We start from the raw sequence: 19,758 nt of genomic DNA, 5'->3' as shown, positions 1-19,758 counted from the left end.
AGCCACCTGAGCCCACCCTGACCAGCTGGCCCTCTGCCTCGGTATTTTCATTATTGGATCTCTAAGTTCCTGCCATCACCACAACGCTATCCTTACAGCCTGAGCCCACTGGTTGGGACCTGGCCTTCTCCCTTATCTCTCTTTGTCTCTTCAGGGATTGACTTTTTCTCCCTAGTCACCAGATTGGGAGGAGAACTGGTCCTATTCCAGGCAGCTCAGTCTACTCAAAGTCTTTGCACTCCTCTGCTGCCGATTTCAAGGCTCATGCATTTTCACCCCCTGGGCTGGACCTTTTAATGCTGACAGCAGACCACCCAGATTTTATGCACTGAGGATTTGAGACTCTCTGATTCCACCTCCCTGAATTCTACTGCACTATTCTGCCTCTTTGTGAAGGGACATCCTCACCTGCAGTGTCCTGTGAGCTCCTTCCATCTTTCAGACATGCCCTGAGGTCCGGTCTCAACATCCTTTATTCGAAGAACCATCACCTTTTAAAATGAGCAGCTAACTTAGCAGTCTTGTAGTTAACTCCTCTCATTTTACTGATGAAGAAACTGAGCCTCAAAGAGGTGGAATGACTTACTCAAGAAAATTGGCTAATTACCGGCAGAATCAGAACTGAAGCCTGTTTCCTGATTCCCAGTTCAGAACTTTCCCTATTCGTCCCAACATTTCTCTGCCCATTTGTAAGGAATCCTTAGGAAAATTTGTCACACAAATTAAAGTGTTAAATAAACTAAAGAGAGAATTACTGATGATCTCTACTTGACAGATACTCCCAGGAATATCTGTATTTAAGACAAATCAAGTGGAAAACTTAGGGAAGATTGGACACATAACTTTTTTTCCTTCATTCTATTAAAACAGCAGTAAAAGATTTTAAAAAGCATAAACCACGAGGACAAATGAAACAGAAGAGGAAGCAATAGAGGGCATGAGATTTTAACAAGTGTTTAGAAGATGGAAAGCAGACAGCTGGAAGAATGGCAAAAACCAAGAAGTTTCAGAATGGATGTCAATGACAAGCACACTAATTCATCTCAAAAAATGTTATACTGATTCAGGAACAGAGACACCAGGGACCATGGAGAGTTAGAATGAAGTATGGACCGAATCCCAGAGATTTAGTTGAAAGGTTCTAAAGGGTAGTCAGACACCCCAGGAACCCCACCCCTAATCTACGAAGCCAGGTTAATGCCCCCACCCCACTTCTGCAGGAGATGGTGGGCTTATACTCTGGAGAAGTTTGGTCAGAGACCTTCTTGACTCAGAGAGATCAAGTGGGGGCATTTTCCCCCAGCTGAAAATAGGGGAATTAGGTAAAAGTTTGAGTACTAAAAAATGAAATCTCAAGCCCACCTGATAGAAACCTGACAGGCTTCCAGGATATCTATGAAAAGCTTCCATGTCACCACTTTTCTCAGGCAGAGACAGATTGTTTTCTGGGAAACTGGACAGTTTCAGGGAAAAGACCTATTGATACTAATATTTCGAGGTCTCCCAATGAAGAATTAGCTTTCCATGGAATCTCACAATGAAGTCCACCTTTGGCAAGTCCTGTCTCCATACCCAGAGTGTAAATCGGTATTTAAAAGTCTTGCTTCTGAATGAGAACACACAGCACAGGGTGAGCAGGCATTTTACTGAAAGTATGCAGCATGGGAGACAGAACAAAACAGAAGAAAATAAACAAGTAGGAAAAAAACTAACTTGCAAAAGATATATGGAAGACTAAGTGCAAACTCTGCTTTATGAAAAGCTCCTGCACATAAACATGAAAAGATAACTCTGACTGTTGGAGTTCAGCCTCACTGAAAAGCCAAGTAAATGACATGGACTGGCAATTTGTAGAATGCATAAAAATGGCCTACAAATGAAAAAATGACCAACTTCAACAGTGATTGGGCAACGTTATTCAAGGCAACAGAAATGCTTCTTAAAGATGCATTTAAAAAAATTTTAGACTGGCCAAAATTTAACAAGATTGATAAAGTCCATTGTTGAATTTGGTGTGAGAAATAGATCTCTCCCATATAATAGTAGTTAAAGTGTAAACTGGTAAACCATTTTGGGGGGACAATTAGTGCTACTTGTATACATTTTAAATCATGCAAGCTTATTATCTCAACAGTTTCACTTCTAGAAATCATCCATCAGAGATACTTGCATAAGTACACAAGGATATAAATACAAAGATGCTCATGAATGGCTTATTTGTGATAGGAAAAAATTGGAAATAAATATTCATTGATAGGGAAAACCATGGAATCAAACACACTAAGTTAATTTAGTGTAACATTTTATAGCTGTGAAAAGAATAAAAAATATATGTATGATTCATGGACAAATGTCCATCACATGTAATTCAGTAAAAAAATTATGTTAGAGAACTGTGCATGCAGTGTAACAACTTTTGTCAAAAGCAAAAACACTACTCAGCAGTTTATATTTAAACACACACACACACACACACACACACACACACACGTGCATTGCACAGAAAAATGAATGGAGAATTAAGCAACAGATTACTTACAGTGGGACGGGAGTTGCGGTCATGAGATGAACATTTGCTTTCATATAATCTCCAAGTATTTTTGAACCTTTTTTTTACAAGCATGTATTAATTGTTCATTCTTAAAGTATCTGTTATTCTTTTAAGTTTAATCCATATATGCAACTATCAAACAGTGCTGGGTATAGGTTAGAACAGTGCCTTGCTCAAAGTAGCATTTAACAGTTACTGACTGAACAAATGATTTCTAAAAATTATCACTGTTTGTAAATAATTCAAACCTCTGCTCAAAAAGCTATTGTTTTTTAACCTTTCACTGTGTGATTATCTTCTAAAAATTTCTGTCTTAATTTGGGTTCTTGGTGCCTTGTAGGAGCACTTTCATTCAGAGTTTGATCAGACACACCTATGCATGTGAGCAGCATCATTAAAACTGAGAGACTAGCAGGAGTAAAGTAGGAAGGAAGCTTTAATTATTGTAGAACCAGCAAAGGACAAGGGAATTAGCATTTTCCATACTTCCACGAAGGCTGTGCAAGTGTCTTGAGGTTCAGATGCGTGTGGCGGGATGATGAATGGCAGGCTCTGGGCAGAACTCAGTTGGGGTCCAAGCCCAGCATGGGGGCAGGAATCAAATGATGTCTTCAGTGGTTGACTGACACCAATCACTGGCAGCAAACAACTCCAGAAGGAGCTAGGAGCAGCCAATGATTTTCCTTTTCAGCCCTGCCTCTTACAGAACCTGGAGCACCCTCACTAGAAGGCAGTAATTGATGGCTTTGATTTACCAAAGAAGAACTGTGGGCAGTTATCTAATCCAGGGACAAGCCTCAGTGGATGTTTAAACTGTGCCCTCTCAGTAACAGGAGACTGTGGTAGATCTTTAAGCTGTCATTTCTGCTGTGAACCAACCCTGAGTGAGCATGGGCTTCTGTCTGTGTATTCCTGTCCCAGATCTAGTCTGAGAACAGTCTGGAAACTCACCAGACCTCCTTCTCAGCTTGACATTGGCCCATCGCACCCACTTGCTTTCTGTGGCTCTCTAGTGACCTGTCATTCAATTTGTGTTATAGTATTCTGCAATTTTGATTTATTTTTAAGTTGTGTCAAGCATGTACATCTAGTCTCTCTCATCAAGTAGAGACAACTTGACAGAAGAAGGAAATAAACTGTATTGATGCCAAGCACTGTTTCCTTTCCCAGTTTCCTTTCACTGAATAACCATCACCACTTCACAGGAGTGTGAGATTTTGTTGGTGATTTTTTTTTGTTTGTTTTTGTTTTTTTTCTGTAGTAGAGAAGATATATTTGAGGGCATAAAGAAAAGAACTTGCTATAACTCCAAATTTTTGGAAAGGGCACAATTTATATTCAAAATTCCTCTGAATTTTACATTCTTATTCATTATCCGTGTCTTCATATATTAATATATAATAATAATTAAAATTATTTGGTGTAGAGTGAAATGGATGCTCCGGGAGGACGGATGTTTCTCTTGCAGCTTCTGATTCTATACAGCCCAGGATGTGCACAGTCCTGGAGATTTAGAGAAGGAATCAAACAACATCCCGAACAGGAAGCTACCACTATGTTCATATAGAGACAAACTAACTGAACCTCAGAAATCTTAAATAATTTGCCCAAGTTCATGGACTAACACACGGCAAATCTGGGATCCAAACATAGTCATTTCTACCAGACCATGCTACAGAGATTCCTTTTTATTAATTTTGTTTTCTTCTCTTCCCTCTCCTTTCTCTTAACTTAGCACTGAATAAAGTGTTCTTTATATTAAGTGTAAAATTCATTTTAAAAATTATTAAATGATGAGTTCTTTGATAACTTGTTTAGTTTTTGGTAGCAGATATGGGGTTGGGGTAAAGCTAGAGCTTCATCAAAAGCCTTGTACAAAACGTTAGCAAGAGCCCGGTCATGGGCCCTGTGCTGGGCTCATTCTTCCTAGCTGGCATTTTTGGCAGAGGGACTGAGTAGCAAATCACCAGATCCAAGTTCTAATTTGTGATGCCATTAAATAAATTCCTTAGTGTGGGGAGTCATAAACTCTCCTATGCCCTTCTATCACTTATATTATTGAGGCAGCAGGGCTGAAATCAATGATCTCTGAGGTCCTCACAGTATGGTTTTCCCCCATTGGAAGAATCAACTAAGGACAGAAAGAATCCACACCCACTGGCCTTTTCATGATATTGCTTGGGCTGATTCAATACACAGTGTGTTTTTCAACCAATGTTTTTTCTCCACAGTAATACTATGGTGCCTATTCATATTTTGTTTTCTTCTCTTGGGTTTCCCTGATGTCTAATGTTCTACCATAACTGTGGAACTGGAGACTAAGATTAGTTGATTCTCATGAAGCACCCAAATCCTGGCAGGCCTGTGTTCACTCTTGGCTCCAGCTTCTCTCGATTATCAGTTCTTCACCCCAGCTGCAGCAAGAGGCCCAGTGAAGTGCTGATTTGTCCTGGTTCAGAAGTAACCCACAATGTATGTAAAAATATCTTACAATCTGGAAGTTCCAGGTGAAGAAAGTGATCTTCTTCCTCCATCAGCAACTGGCCACCCCTTCCATTCCAGAACCTTTGCTTTTTCAATGATTCAGGAAGCAGCAAAGTTTAATCTCCTGACCTAGCTTTTCAGCATCCTTCGCTGCAGGGAAGCTGATTATAGAGGATCAACCATTTAATTGACTTCCAGGGCCTACAGCTCCCAGTTTCACATCTTCTTTCTCCTGATCAGGTATTTTATTTAGTCCTCTTTGGGAGGGCAAACACTGAGCCACTGCCAGGGTTTCTGGAGGAATTCCATGGGATTGGTTTTTGAGATTTATTTCTCTCTCTTATAAGAAGGAGGTGAAAAACAATTGAGGTTCATCTGTTTTTACAAATGCAGAAAGTTTCAGGAAAGCATTATTAAGCTATCTAATTTCATGCATTTTAGATTTGGGTGAAAACTACCAAATGGCAATAATTAATTGGAAGGCAGAAGAACAGCCACGTCTGGTCATTCTTACTAAGTCCTTCAGTTAAACTCGCTTAGTCAACATTCACCTAAAAAGTTTGATGTCATCCTCAACCCTCCTTCGTCTCTCTTAGCAAGGTTCAATTATACCAGGTGGAGGTAATTTTATTTTTCTAAATAGTAGTATCAGTTTATTTACATACTAATCAAATATTTATTGAAAAGTAATGAGCAAGATATTTTAACATCTTAGCAAAAAGGATACATGAAAAAATAGATTGGAATATGAAAAGATGTTCAACATCACAAGTTTTTAGGGAACTGAGAGTTAAAACCACAAAGAGGTACCACTAGACACCTAACAGAATGGCTTAAAAAATGACAATACCAAGTGCTTATAAGGATGTGGAGCAACTGGAACTCTCATACACTGATCTTGGGAAACAGTTTTCCAGTATCTTATCAAGTTAAACATAAGCTTGTACAACTCAATGTTCCCACTCTTAGGTGTTTCTCTGAAATAAAAAAATTATGTTCACACAAAAACATGGATGATTTGTAGTCTTCCAAACTAGAAACAACCCTAATGTCTTTCAACTGGGGCTTGGATAAGCTTTGGTACAACCATACCATGGAATACTACTCAGCAATAAAAATAAATGAAACACCAATACAACCACAGTAAGGATGAAACTCAAATGCACTATGCTGAGCGAAGAAAGCCAGACTCAAAAGGTTACACACTGTATGTGTGTTGTCTTCAGGGGGATGGAGTGGAGAGATTGACTATAAAAGGGCAGCATGAGGAAATTCTGAGAGCAATGAAACCATTCTGTGTCTTGATTATGGTAGTGGTTACAGTATGGTATACAATGTTCAAAATTCACATACAAGGTGAATTTCACTGTATATAAATAACTTCTTAATAGTGAAAAAAATTATTGAAAACCTACTAAATGTAAAGAATTGCTATTGCTCCAAAAGTGAAGAAGACAGACCTGGTCCTGCTCGCTAAGACCTTACATCCTCGTTCTGTGTTCACTTTGTTCTGTGTCCACTGCCAGCACTAAAGTCCATGCTCTTTTCATCTCTTGCCTGAACCAACCTTCTAAATTAATCTCCCTGTCCCCCAACTCTCCTCTTCTCCAATCCATTTTCAATAATGCTGTCAAACTAATCTTTTAATGATATAAATTTGATTATGTTTCTTCCTTGTGGCAGTGGACAGTTTCCGTGATTTGTGGCCTCTTAGCCTCTTTAAAATGCCTTTTCTATGTTTGGAATCTCCCACATTATAGTTCCTACCCATGCAGGGAGAAGCTAGACACTTTCCAGCCTTCCTTGAAGCTATGGTCCTGGCATGTGTGCAAGATTTTGATTTGAAAGAGCAATATGAGGAAGGAGATGACATGTGGAAGTCATTTCTGCTGAGGGTGACAGAAATAGCTTTCTTAGAAGCATTGGTGGAGGTTTTGCCAACTAGAGCCCAGGGTCATTGGTGTGGCTGCTGGAGAGTGAGATCAGGGGAGGTGACAGTGGTCTGTGCTACAGCCTCTAGGTCTGGACTCATTGTCCTTCCCAGAGTGTCTATGAATTACTTAATTTTCTTTAATAAATTCTTTTTTTCTTCTTAAGCTTGAGTGGTTACTGTTTCTCATTTGCTTGGTTTGCTATTGCCTCTGAGTCCCAATTTACACCTGCCTATAAACCTATAAAAACTTCCCATCACCCTAGGAAAAAATCAATACTTTTTTTTTTTTTTTTTTTTGTCTTTTTGTGACCGGTAAGGGGATCACAACCCTTGGCTTGGTGTCGCCCGCACCACGCTCAGCCAGTGAGCACACCAGCCATGCCTATATAGGATCCGAACCCATGGTGGGAGCGCTGCTGCACTCTCCCGAGTGTGCCACGGGGCCGGCCCAATCAATACTTTTAACCATGGCATCTAAGGCCTTCAACGTACAGCTCAAATATACCCTCTGGGCTACACTGTCCTCAGTGTGCTGTATGTTGCAGTCACCCTGAGCTTCTTATTTGTCAAACACCACACCCTCATTTATACCCACATACCTTTGCAGAGGATGTTCCTTCCTTTTGTTTGGTATGACTTTTCCTAATGCTTTCTTAACACTTTACAACCCTCTTCTCACATTGTCTCCTACCCTTTACCTCTCTTCATCCTTCAAAATCCATCTCAAGTATCACCAAGTGAAATTCCCTTTGTCAAGCTTTCCTTGATGGGCTTACCATGGTCTCAGTGCCTCCAGAGCAGTTTGCTTCCTCCTCTATCTGAGAACTTCTCTTATTCTACAATGTTTTGTTCATGTATGCATTCATTCAATAATATTATTGAGCGAATACCATGTGCCAGTCACAGAGCTAAAATCTGAATGATGAATAGGCATTAACTAGGTAAAGAACATAGTAGGGTGGGTTCCCACAGAGATCAGCACATAAAGCTATAGACAGGTTCATGGACAGTGTGAACATCCAAGCAAGGGCAGGGGTCACAGCTGGGGCTGGAGAGCAGGTGTGTCCCCTTCACTCCCCTGTGAGACCTTTGAGGCAGAACCCAAGTCTTACTCCTCTCTGTGCCTCTAGGAAAACCAAACCAGGCATGGAGTAGAAATTCAATAAAGGTTTATTGAATTAATTTAAAAAAAAAAAATGGGCAGACCATGTCTCTCCCCAAGACTTTTGTTTGATGTTTGAGTCAGAGGAGATAATTTAGACTTAATTTCCTGTTTATCAATTTGTGGCCAAGATATAGGAAATGCCTTTAATTATCAAGCAAAGCTTCCTGTTTTCTCACACTAATAATCCAGCGTTGCATTGATATAATAGTGGTAGGTGAACTTCAAAAGTATTTTCTTGGGTAATCATTAAGGTGCCATCAGTTGATTCATCTTTAAAAGCCTTTTAACACAGCAAATATCTCCGATCTGCTTTTTCATTTGATCCTGTCATAGCAACCTCACCAATCAGCTCTCTGATGTGTCCTAACATTAAAGCTTTGGCAAAAAGAGGCAAAATGATTTTCTGGTCATGACACAGGAAATAGGGGGCATAATCGGGAGCTGTTCCTTCCTAGACCTCTCATTCACAGCCAGGGGCATCTTTAGGTAAGAGAGCTATCAAACAGAGCAAGGGCTGCATGGTTAAGTAAATCTGTGTGCAGTAGTGTAGATAGCTCCAGAAGCCCTGTACCTGTAGGGTACAGAAGAGCGGCTTCCTGGGGAGGGTATAACTGGAGGCACTGAGCTTCAATATTGTCCCCAGACTTGGACTTTAAATGCATGCCATTGCTGCTTTGGACAGCTATGAAAATTCTCTCCTACCTTCAGATAGCGATGCCTTTTCTTTGATTTGTACCAAAGTTAAGCTGAATTTTAATTTCCTCCTTAATGGTTAACTTCACAGAGAGACAGACTGAGTATCAGGGACTTCTTTCTGACGTTTTCAATGAACCAGAGGCACAGACTTAGCTGTCATCTTCAGCCAAGGACAAAGTGTAATTGGCTAGACTAGCAAATTGCTTCTTCTTATTGGAAACTGCCATTGGCACATTAGATTGAAAATAAAATCCTTACTGTATGGATGTGATGTAGTGTGATGTAGCTCTTCACCACGCAGCTGTAAGTGAAAAGTTGTTTTTCTAAACTAACGTTTATAAAGATAATTCGGCTTGTGATACTGAGGGATATAAATGTGGGAGATTACTGACGATGATTCAGCTTTCATTTTTTTCCTGAACTCCTGCAGTTGCCTTTTTTCCTCCCTCCTTAAGTGTGTGATGATGGTACATCCGTCTTGTTATGAGCATCCTCAGAGGACGTAAACGAGCAGTCTTCCTTAAGAGGGAAGAAAGAATTGAAAGGAAGAATATGCCATCATCACAAAGATCGCCCCCAGATGACAGACATGGGACTTTATACTGGCACTGTTAACCATAGCGGGGCCCTGTGGGTGTCTGCTACACAGCTCTCAAGTAGATACACTTCTATGTGTCTGTGAGGCTCATTTGTGGATGTTAAAGATGGTTGGCTCTGTGCTCCTTTTTAGTGCAGGCTCAGGGCAACGGGAGCCTCTTTACTGGCTCAGAACTACTTTCTTCTTAACAAGCAATTATAGGCTTCTGAAGGGGAATAAAAATGTTCTTTGGGTGCAAACAGCCATTATACTCCTAGCTGAAAATGACTGGCTAACTATAATAAGCCATTGATGGTGAAGCTTGAACATCTATTTCTCATAGTCCTAATGATCCTTTCAGAACTCTTTGCTTTCTTTTACTTCTGTATCAGAGATGAGCTTTATAAAGAAGCATCCTGATACAGCAGAAACAGTACAATTGGGAAGCGGATTGGCCATGCAAATCAGGCTCTATTAAGACAGGGACAAAATTGTGTGGATAATGGACATTTCCCATGACACATAGTGTTCACCAAAATCTAGGGACAGTCTTATCCTCAAAGGAAATATGAAGAGTTAAGTTTAGCACTCAGGTGTTTTAACAAAATGCCACACTAGGATTGTGGGTTCTAGTTTCTCTATCATGTCCTCTTAATCAGTGAGCTTTAAAGTCAGACTTCTGGGGCTTTAATCAGGGCCTCACCACTTAATACGTGTGGCCTTGGACAAGTTACTTGGCCTCAATAGCCGTATGTCTAAAATAAGGATAATAGCAGTACATACCTCATTTTTTGTGAGGATTACATAATACCTGCTAAATACTAAACACATAGTGCCTGGCATATGGTAAGGACTCAATAACAATAACTACTTTCTCGATCTTGGAACATCTCTACAAGAAAAAGAGTCATGCCTCTAAACCTTAGTCCTACGGCTGGTGTTTTGTTTAACTACTACCAGTCTTCCCAATGTCAAAAGCTGCCTCTCTGATGTTTCCAGATTGTTTGGAGGGTATTGAGTGGTTAATGGACTCCTTGCCTGTCACTGTTACTGGAATGGTATCTGCAGGATGAAAGAGTCTGATGAAGCACTCAAGGGATGTGCTCACTAGACAAACTGTGAGACAAATGCTGTGTGTGTGTGTGTGTGTGTGTGTGTGTGTGTGTGTGTGTGTGTGTGTGTGGTGGGGAGGGGTGGTGAGGGGGATAAATTCCTGTAAGATGTGAAATTGAATGGTCAATAACTTTGGACACCTTTGTGGTGGGGGATTGATTATTTTAGTCAAAGCCTAGGCATTATTGAAAGAATCATCTAAAGTGTGAAACTGTTAGACTTTGAGGGGATATGCTGAGATTATAATACCAATTCACTAAGTACAGAAAGGGTTGAAGGTTGATCAGTGCAGTCTGCTCATCAATTACATAGGCATTTACTGTAGCTATAGACACGAGTGAAGCGGTGTAATTATTAGCTGACCTGTCTGATTGATGACAAGCTCTTTGAGAGAAAGAACAGAGCTTATTTGTCTTTGAATCTCTAATGTAGGTCTAGTGCCTGGCATATAGCAGTCTGCTCAATAAATGTTGGTTAAATGAATGAAAGAATGAATAAATGGAGCCTGAAAGGAAGGATTCCCTATAAGTCAGAGGGGGATTGCAAAGTGTCAAGTTTTGTTCCATGCTTGTGTGAACTCTTCCTTCCATCACTACCTTAGAGGAATCCAGACCAAAGTAAGGCTTTCTGTCTTTGTTGTTGGTATTCTCTCAGGAAGCCGTCAACTTTTTGTGAGCAGAGGTAATCTTCTGATTTGAAAGTACGTTATTTTACTAGTCAGGGTTCTCCAGAGAGACAGAATCAATAGGATATGATATAAATATATGAGAGGGGATTTATTAGGGGAATTAGCTTACGCGACTGTGAAGAAAAGTCCCACGACAGGCCGTCTGCAAACTGGATACCACTAGCGTGGCTCAGTCCAAGTCCAAAGGCCTCAAAACCAGGGAAGCTGATGGTGTCCTTGGTGTAAGTCCTGGAACCCCAAAGCTGAAGAGTCTCGAGCTCTGATGTTCACAAGCAGGAGAGAAGAGTGTGTCCCAGCTCCAGTGGATAGAGAGAAAGCTTCACCTTTTTTTCTGTCTTTTGTTCTCTCTGGGACCCCCAGTGGATGGCATAGTTCCCACCCACATTGAGGGCAGGTCTTTCCCACTCAGTCCACTCTGACTCGCATGCTAATCTCTGCTTACCCTCATGGACACACCTAAAAAGATAGTGTCACCAGGTTTCTTGGCATTCTTTAATCTAATCAAGTTGACACCTAGAATTAACCTTCACAGTTATATAACAACTCTGGAAACAGAATGAGGTTATACAAAGGTCTGGAGCATCATTACGTTGTTGTTAGTTATACCCTGTACAGTATGGGATTGTGTTTCATTCTGGTGGTGATTAATCCACTGAGTCAAAGGTTGGGATAACCACTACAAATGGAGTTACCAAATCTTTCAGTCATTCTTCAGAGTCATCAACTCATTTTCTTATTAAATAATTATTTTTGGTAGGAGTGTTTAAGTAAGTATACAGAAGTGATGAAATGTCTGAATTAATGGAATAGAATTGCTTCAGGAGAGAAATTACAGGCAGGATGCCAGCACTTGTGAGAAACAGTTTAAAGTGGTTGAAGCTCCTTTTGATATGGATAGAAGATTCTGAACAGTGAATCAGTGGTTCTTCCATGTTATGCTGTCATAGGGACAGTTAAGGTATTTCTTATACATAAACATCTTAAATTGCTTGAATCTGTCCTTTAATGTTGAAACAATGATATTAACAAACCAATCTGAGATTGCACAAAACTTTATTACTCTCAGAAACTTTCCATGTCCTCTAGAAACAGATTTACGTTAGGAACTCCATGCTAGGTCTAAGATAGTAACGAGAGCCACATGAAATAGAGTGTGCTGATACAGGCCACAGAAGTAAAATTAGGATTTGGAATGTATAATGGTACAAAAAGTCACGGATGATGAACTGGAAAATTTTCCATGTATTTCTCCTTATAAGATCATGTAGCTTTCCTTGTCCTTTTCGGGTTTAAATTAAAACTTAATGACCACCTTAGCTAATTAGAACTGATCCAATAATTTAGAGAGCAAAAGCAATGGGTATTCTTTAAACATGATGATCACATTTAAAACCTATAATTTCATACCTCTCTTCTTTGTGGTAAGGAAAAATCCTATTCCTAAAACCCTGCTGGAGAATTTAAGGCCTGTCTGGAGAAACCTGTGCTTCACAATTTGGACTGTTCTCTCATCTGTAAAATGAGATAGCTGGACTAGGCAATTACCTAATGCCCTTAGCTCTGACATCCTACGGGTCTAGGATTTTATGTCCCATGAAGCTTTATTTCTTAGGGGTATGTGAAAAACAGATGTTTGCAACGAGGAAAACATGCATTGGCATAATGGTGATACATACACCTTTATAGAACCAGGGGATTTGATTAACCAATTGATTGATTTCAGAATAAGACTATATTCTTCCATTAGGTGAGTGCTTTCTGTTGCCTCTGGTGCTCCTGATAGCACGTTGGCAATTGTAATGGCCACGTAATGCCGACACAGTCAACCTGGAACATGTCAAAGGAAAGTACCTTGAAGTTCTTCTCTCTCTCCCCACTTTCAAGCTCCTGCCATTTCTGTCCCCACTGTGCATTTTCCTGATTGACTCTTCCAGAAGTGCCTCAGATTCCAGTATTACTGACCTATTCTTCATCATGTCTATATTGTGATTTACATAATTCGGGTCCACTCAGTTTAACTTAGCATAAAACCCGAAGATTGGAAGTTAATAGAGAGATTATTTATTGTGATACCTTAATTCCCTGAGAGTTCCTGTTAAATCATGGCATGTGGGTCAGTTATCCACATGTGGACACCTCACCAGCTGAACTACTAAACGCTCCATCCCCAGTTGCACCTTTGGACTGATTCTATGCAGTTAGCTGGAGAGCAGGCCGAGGCACTGTGTAGATAGGGAGTCTCTCTCTCAGAGTCAGAGGAGACTGTGGCTCTTGGGGCAGCTGTCTTGTGCCCTCTCTCAGAGAGAGATTAGAGATCGGAGTGAAGTGGGAGAATGAGCTCTACTGTGTGGTGACGTGAGCACATCAGCCGAGTCTTCTGAAGAAGGTGGACTTGAGCTATACAGAAATCTGCATTTAGAATTGTCCAGACTGGCTCTGCTGTGCAAATCAGTCATTGGGCTGCTTACTAAGACATTTTAGATGAAGAGACAAAGGACTAAATATAGATACTAATGTCCCAAGGTATCAATTTAATTTAAAATGGCACAGTCTAAAAATTTAGTGAGAGATGGTATTCTATGAAAAGGAAATGTAAACCCTGAGTATCTCTTCAGAAGACAGAAATAAAGCACATTATTTTCAGTTGCAGACTCTTGGTTATGATTTCTGGAATAGTGGATAATATATAGCCAGAATGGCTTGGGAAGCTTTCTTAAGTGAGGTGATACATTCATGCATTTTAATGTGTTTGAACATAAACACAAGTGTACAGAAGACAGAAAAAGAAAATACTGCAGGCACCATTTCTAGCCATGTTTTCTTTTTCTTGTTGCAAAGAAAAATAATTATATTTTATAAGATAAAACAGAATCCAATTATGAATGGTGTTTTTATGAAGTAGTAAGATGCAATATTTGCAATGATGATGAAGATATATGTATCAAAGTGTAGTCAGACATGACAGCCATTAAATGCGTGGTTGGAGAAAGATCATTAATTACACAGGACATTAGATACAGTTGAATTGAGAAGGATTATTGGCCACATCAACAAAATTATTCTCGAGGTGAGATCCATGTTAGACCAGTGAATAGAATCAAGGTGTACATTTTCAGCCACATCCAGATTTTTGGCACCACCAGGCTTAGATCTTCTCTCTCCATAACTGGCTGTGCCTCTTTGAGAGGGACATTCTCATGGTCACTGAGGCTTTGTGGAGTGTGAGCTGTCAGAATCATTACTGATGCTTAAAAACAAAGAGTTCCCAGAGGCTTCTTAAGTAGGGGGGCTGTTGGCATAGGAAGAAGGAATATGAGAAAAGCAAAGGTAGACGGAGGTCGGAAAGGGCCCCAACTTTGGATCTCAGGCTCTGGGGCAGGACTTTTCTTTCTTGGAAGGGATTGGCAAGAACAAAACAGTCCTCCAGTTCTGGAAGCTCTGGAAAAATTATGGGCTGAGCAATACTAATGGGTTAAGAGTCTTAATATGATTAGTTAAAATGTATTGCATGCTTATCCTGCGCTAAGCACTGTACACACACCTCTTTTAATCTTCACAGTGATTCAATAATGTAAGTATTAGTATTTTGCCTACTGTACGTGTGAGGCATTGAGAGGTTAGATGACTTGCTCAAGGCTGCAGAATTAGGAAGTGAATTTAGGGTGACTCACCATTTTAGTTTGCTTGTAACTGAGGGATTTCCTGGGATATTGGACTTTGGGTGCTGAAACTCGACAGTACTAGTCAAGCTAGGATGGTTGGTCATACTAAAAGTGCTGGTACCAGGATCCAGACTCAGAGCCTGAGACAGTGATCCTCATGCTAGTTACTGTCCTTCCAAGGTAGGGATTCAGGGAAATAGATCCAAATGACAAGAACCTGGGACAAAGGGATTTTATCTAAGGCTCAGTAACAATGCTAACCAGAACAACCATCAAGGTGAACTTAACGTTGAATCACCTTCTAAATTAGGGAAAAATGGCCCCAGAGCTTCAGAGGGGAGAGGGTTGAGTTTGCAGGTCCGATCAAGAAACTACAGGTGTAGAAAAGGCTCCTGACAGCAGAAATCCCTGAAGATGATTTCCCAATCAGAAACATCTGGAGGCAACAGTAGTATTAACACTTATGATTTATTCTGAATATTACTTTTTTAAAAAATACACCATTAGATAATAATAATAACAGATGTTGATCAAAACCAAAGGAATTTTACTGGAATGCCCTTTTGCAGAGTTTGGATACCTCTGGGAGTGGCCCTGGTGGGTGTCCCTGTTGTACTTGCAAACCCAGGAGAGGGCAGCTGCTGGTTGATGCTTACTGGGCCCTAAGCTGGTGCAGAATAGAACCTGGACAGGAGAAAGATCCCAGAGCTTGTTTTGTGTCCATTCTGAATGCCTGTGCCTATTTTGCTCGTTTGATGCCTTGAGGCACTATGGTATAGCAAAAAATGCACAGGATTTGGGTTCAGATAGTTCTGTCTTTGAATATTGACCGTGGAACTTATTGGCTGTCTGTCTTGGGAAATTGACTTAACTTTTACGAACTTTAGCTTTTACATTAAAATGAGAATTAAAATCAATGCAGGATGTCTCAGTTTGTTTGGGCATCTGTAACAAAATATAAACCGGATAGCTTATAAATAATAGAAATTTATTTCTCATGGTTCTGGAGTCTGGGAAGTTCAAGATCAAGACACAGGCAGCTTCGGTGTCTGGTAAGGGCTCACTTTCTCATAGATGGTGCCTTCTAGCTCTGTCCTCACATGGTGGAAGGGGCAAAGAAGCTCCCTCAAGCCTCTTTTTATAAGGGCACTAATCACCTTAATGAGGGATCTGCTCCCATGACGTAATCACCTCTCAAAGTCCTCATCTCCTCCCATTGGGACTTAGGATTACAGTATATGAAATTTGAGAGGACATAAACATTCATACCATACCACAGGGCTATTTTAATGATTAGAAATAAAGTATGTTATTGTAAGTTAGGCACAATGTATGTGCCTAACACATACTAGACACCCAACAGATGAGAGCTACTATATTTCTAGAGATCCAGACCCACAGAACTCAAAATGGAGGCTTGAAATCTTCAATTTTAAAAAACTAAAATGATCTCCCAGTGTTGCATTTATCATTTTAGTCCGAGGCAAGTTTAAAAGGAAGAATGTGGAGCTGCAGTGGCCCCAGACTCAGTCAGCAGGACCACCCTGGGGCACTGATACACATTTGCAGAGGCTGAGTCGTCACCATCAGAGAAGTGTGGCAAGTGGTCATTCAGTGCATCCTTTTGGGCTCAGCGGCCTTTCCAGGTTCCATTGAGATCGTTTGTGAAGTCTGCAGGGTGGCTCCCAGAGATTTAGCACTGTGTTGCACATCTTCTGTTGTCTGAAGTGGAAAGATGCTACAAGGCCACTTCTATCACTCTATTCAGTCTAACAGTCCTTGAAATTAAAATACACATGCAATTTACAGAAAGATAAATAATTCAATATTCAAGTACTGAGAAGAGTGGTTAACACTTTCCAATCTTAAAATTTAAAAAAAAAGAAATTATCTATGTTCCCTGAAATAATTCCTTAGAGAAGATAAGTAAATAAGTAATAACACTTCTGCATTATGTTTGTGAAATGCTAGATATACCATGGATTCTATGTGACAGGGTCCCTAGACTCCTACATTTCCTCACTTCATTCTTTACATCTCAGCTACATGCACTTGGGCATAAATGATGAGTAAGTGATGGTCCTGCTCTTAGCATCTGAGGACATTCTGTGGCAAGTGTCCTGCCCAGAGAGAAAGTAAATGTGCAATGGATTATGGACCATGCTTCCAGGGAGAGAAACAAATTTATTTGTGAAACTTTAGTACACTGAGGGGTTGAGACTTCACAAGCAATTTTTCTAGGATGAGGAGTGAATTGCCTCTGACGTGCAGCACACTCTTGTAGACGAGGAGCAGACTGGAGGGGCACACAGGCTGGGAATAATGGGAGGGCTTGTTCTATCCGGGCTGAGGAGCTGGAATTGCCACCTCTAAGGAAGGATATGTGCCTTTATTTTATTTTATTTTCCAAACAACTTTATTGAAATGTGCCAAGAGTACATAAGCAGCACAAATGTATGAACAGGAAAAAAGTCACATGTACAATAATTTTTAAAATGTGAAGGTTAATCTTGGGAGATTTCAGTTCCCCTTTCCCTCCCCATCTACACTTCCAGTGTTGTCCATTATGGTTAAGACTCTAGTAACCTAGCATTAAGAAAAAAGGAATACAAGAACTTTTGCCAAAACAAACAAACAAACAAACAAAAAAACACAACCATGGCATAAAGGGAAGAGAAAGGTTTTCCTGCTCAGATGGGACTCTTCCTAGGCACCCAACTAGGAGGCATGCTGAGCGGTAGAGAAACAAGTTCAGAGCATACGAGTATGACCCATCTGGGCTTTTCACCTGGTAGTGGTTCAGGAAGCCTAGCATCTCCAGAGCGTCACTCTTGGATTCCCACTCCAGCAGCCCAGAGGCGCTGCATTCACTTTTGCCTGAGAATACTTTGACAGAGGATGGCTGCGTCACTCCCAGCCCATCGCAGATCTCAAAGAAGGTCTCCGCAGTGCCCTCCAGTGGGGCATTGAAGAGGTGCAGCACATTGCAGGGCTGCTGGATGCAGTTCTTGGCTGCCTGCTGTGGGGTGGAGAATTGATTGTTCCTTGATTCGCTGAAGTCTTTGTAACTGGAGGACTCGTCTTCCAGCCTGTATGACTGACCTGACATGATGGCTGGTTGCCTGGAAATGCAGACATTCAGCTTCTGCCCAAACGTGAAGATGTTGTTGAAGTGGGTGATGGCCCAGTCCACAGCATAGTCATCAGCCATCTCGACCATGGTGGCCCCTGGCTTGCTCCTCATGAATTTCATGTTCTCCGCATTGCCATACAAGCAGAAGACACTGAAGATTCAATCACAGTTCACCTTAGATTGATCCAGGCCATAGACCATGAGCACAGGGGTGTCGGCTTGGGGGTCATATTTGGGTGTTAAGAGAGGGGATGGGGTGCCCATAGTGGGGGCTGTAGTGATTTGGGCTCCAACAGTGACCTCCCACTGGTGGGCCCATCCTTTTCCCTTCCTAGTGAGGTGGGGGGGCCTGTAGCCCTCACCATGGTGATGGCTGTGGCACCCACTGCGGGGCCCTCCATATTCTGTGGGATGATCTCCCAGGAGAGGGGGCTGTCTCTGGCATTTGCTGGGGTTCCTGCCAGAGTCACCTTCTCCACTGAGGTTGGGATTTGTGTAGTCCCAAGTATCCTGGTCATTTTTAAACACATTCAAACATGCAGGCTTTGCATATTCAATCTTCAGAGTACAATAGCCAGAGTAGATGTCATCTCCATTGCGTGAGGCTTTTGGCCCTCTAGGCTCTTTGGCCTGAACTCCATTCTTGAGAAAATGACAATTTTCTGGACAGGGCCACAAGTATTACAAATAGTGTAAAAAACTTCTGTGGTAATGGAATACATGGGGTTCAGAATGGTAAAAAAAAAAAAAAAAAGCACACTGCTTATACTCTGGGAGTCATCCAAGTCCCCACGGCAGGAGATCTGGCTGGTAGAGTAGCTGACAAAAGTTGGGTGACCAGCAACGTGGATTTGGTTGCCGGCTGCATAGTTCACTGCGTTGCAAGCCCCCAACACATCTTCAAACTCCACCAGCGCTTGTCTCTTTTTAGGCATTACCACCACATAGCTGATCAGTCCAAACTCCTGCAAGGCCTCCGCAAGGTCAGCTTCTACCACACCATCAATCAGGCCCCTGATGGGGACAACTGGGGAGGCAGGGGTTTTGTGTGGATCATCGTAGTTCTCCCAGTAGCCACCGCCTGCTGCTGTGGCTCCTCCACCACCACCACCACCACCACGGCCTCCGTGCTGGTCACCGGCGTTGTCTGACCAGACCAACTCCACTTTCTTCACGCCATGTATCCATCATGGGATCAGAAAAAATATAAGGCTGTCTACTCTCACCACTTTTACGTAACATCCTACTAGAGGTTCTACTCAGGGTAATTAGGCCAAAAATAAATATATAAAAATAAAAGACATCAAAATTAAAAAAAACAACAACTATCTATACACAGATAACATGATACTATATATGAATAATGGCAAGAAATCCAATAAAAAGCTACTAAAATAGAAATCTAATAAAGGAGTCCATCAAAGTTCTAGGATAATAGATCAACATATAAGAGTCAACTACATTTATGTATATCAGCAATGAACAACCTGAAAATGAAATTAAGAAAACATTTTCCTATAAAATTGCATTAAAAAGAATAAAGTAGGGATAAACATTTTTAAAAGTGAAAAATTTAGACTCTGGAAACAGTTGTAAAGCATTGTTGAAAATTTTTAAAAATCTAAATTAATGGAAAAATAGCAAATTGATCTACCCATTTAATGCAATCTTTATTAGAGATCCCGCTGATTTAGTTGTAGAAATTGACAAGCTGAATCTAGAATTCATTTGAGATTGCCAAGAACCCTTAATAGCC

At 40.9% G+C, this 19,758-nt stretch overlaps 1 pseudogene; it reads right to left on the bottom strand.

The window, feature by feature from the left end:
- Positions 1 to 17,587: 17,587 nt before the first annotated feature.
- LOC134376992 (heterogeneous nuclear ribonucleoprotein L-like) lies at positions 17,588 to 19,073 on the bottom strand (annotated as a pseudogene).
- Between the last annotated feature and the right edge of the window lie 685 nt (positions 19,074 to 19,758).

This window comes from Cynocephalus volans, chromosome 4 (genome assembly GCF_027409185.1).
Source record: "Cynocephalus volans isolate mCynVol1 chromosome 4, mCynVol1.pri, whole genome shotgun sequence".
In the NCBI taxonomy this organism is placed as follows: domain Eukaryota; kingdom Metazoa; phylum Chordata; class Mammalia; order Dermoptera; family Cynocephalidae; genus Cynocephalus; species Cynocephalus volans.
This window is presented reverse-complemented; position numbering and strand designations above follow the sequence as displayed.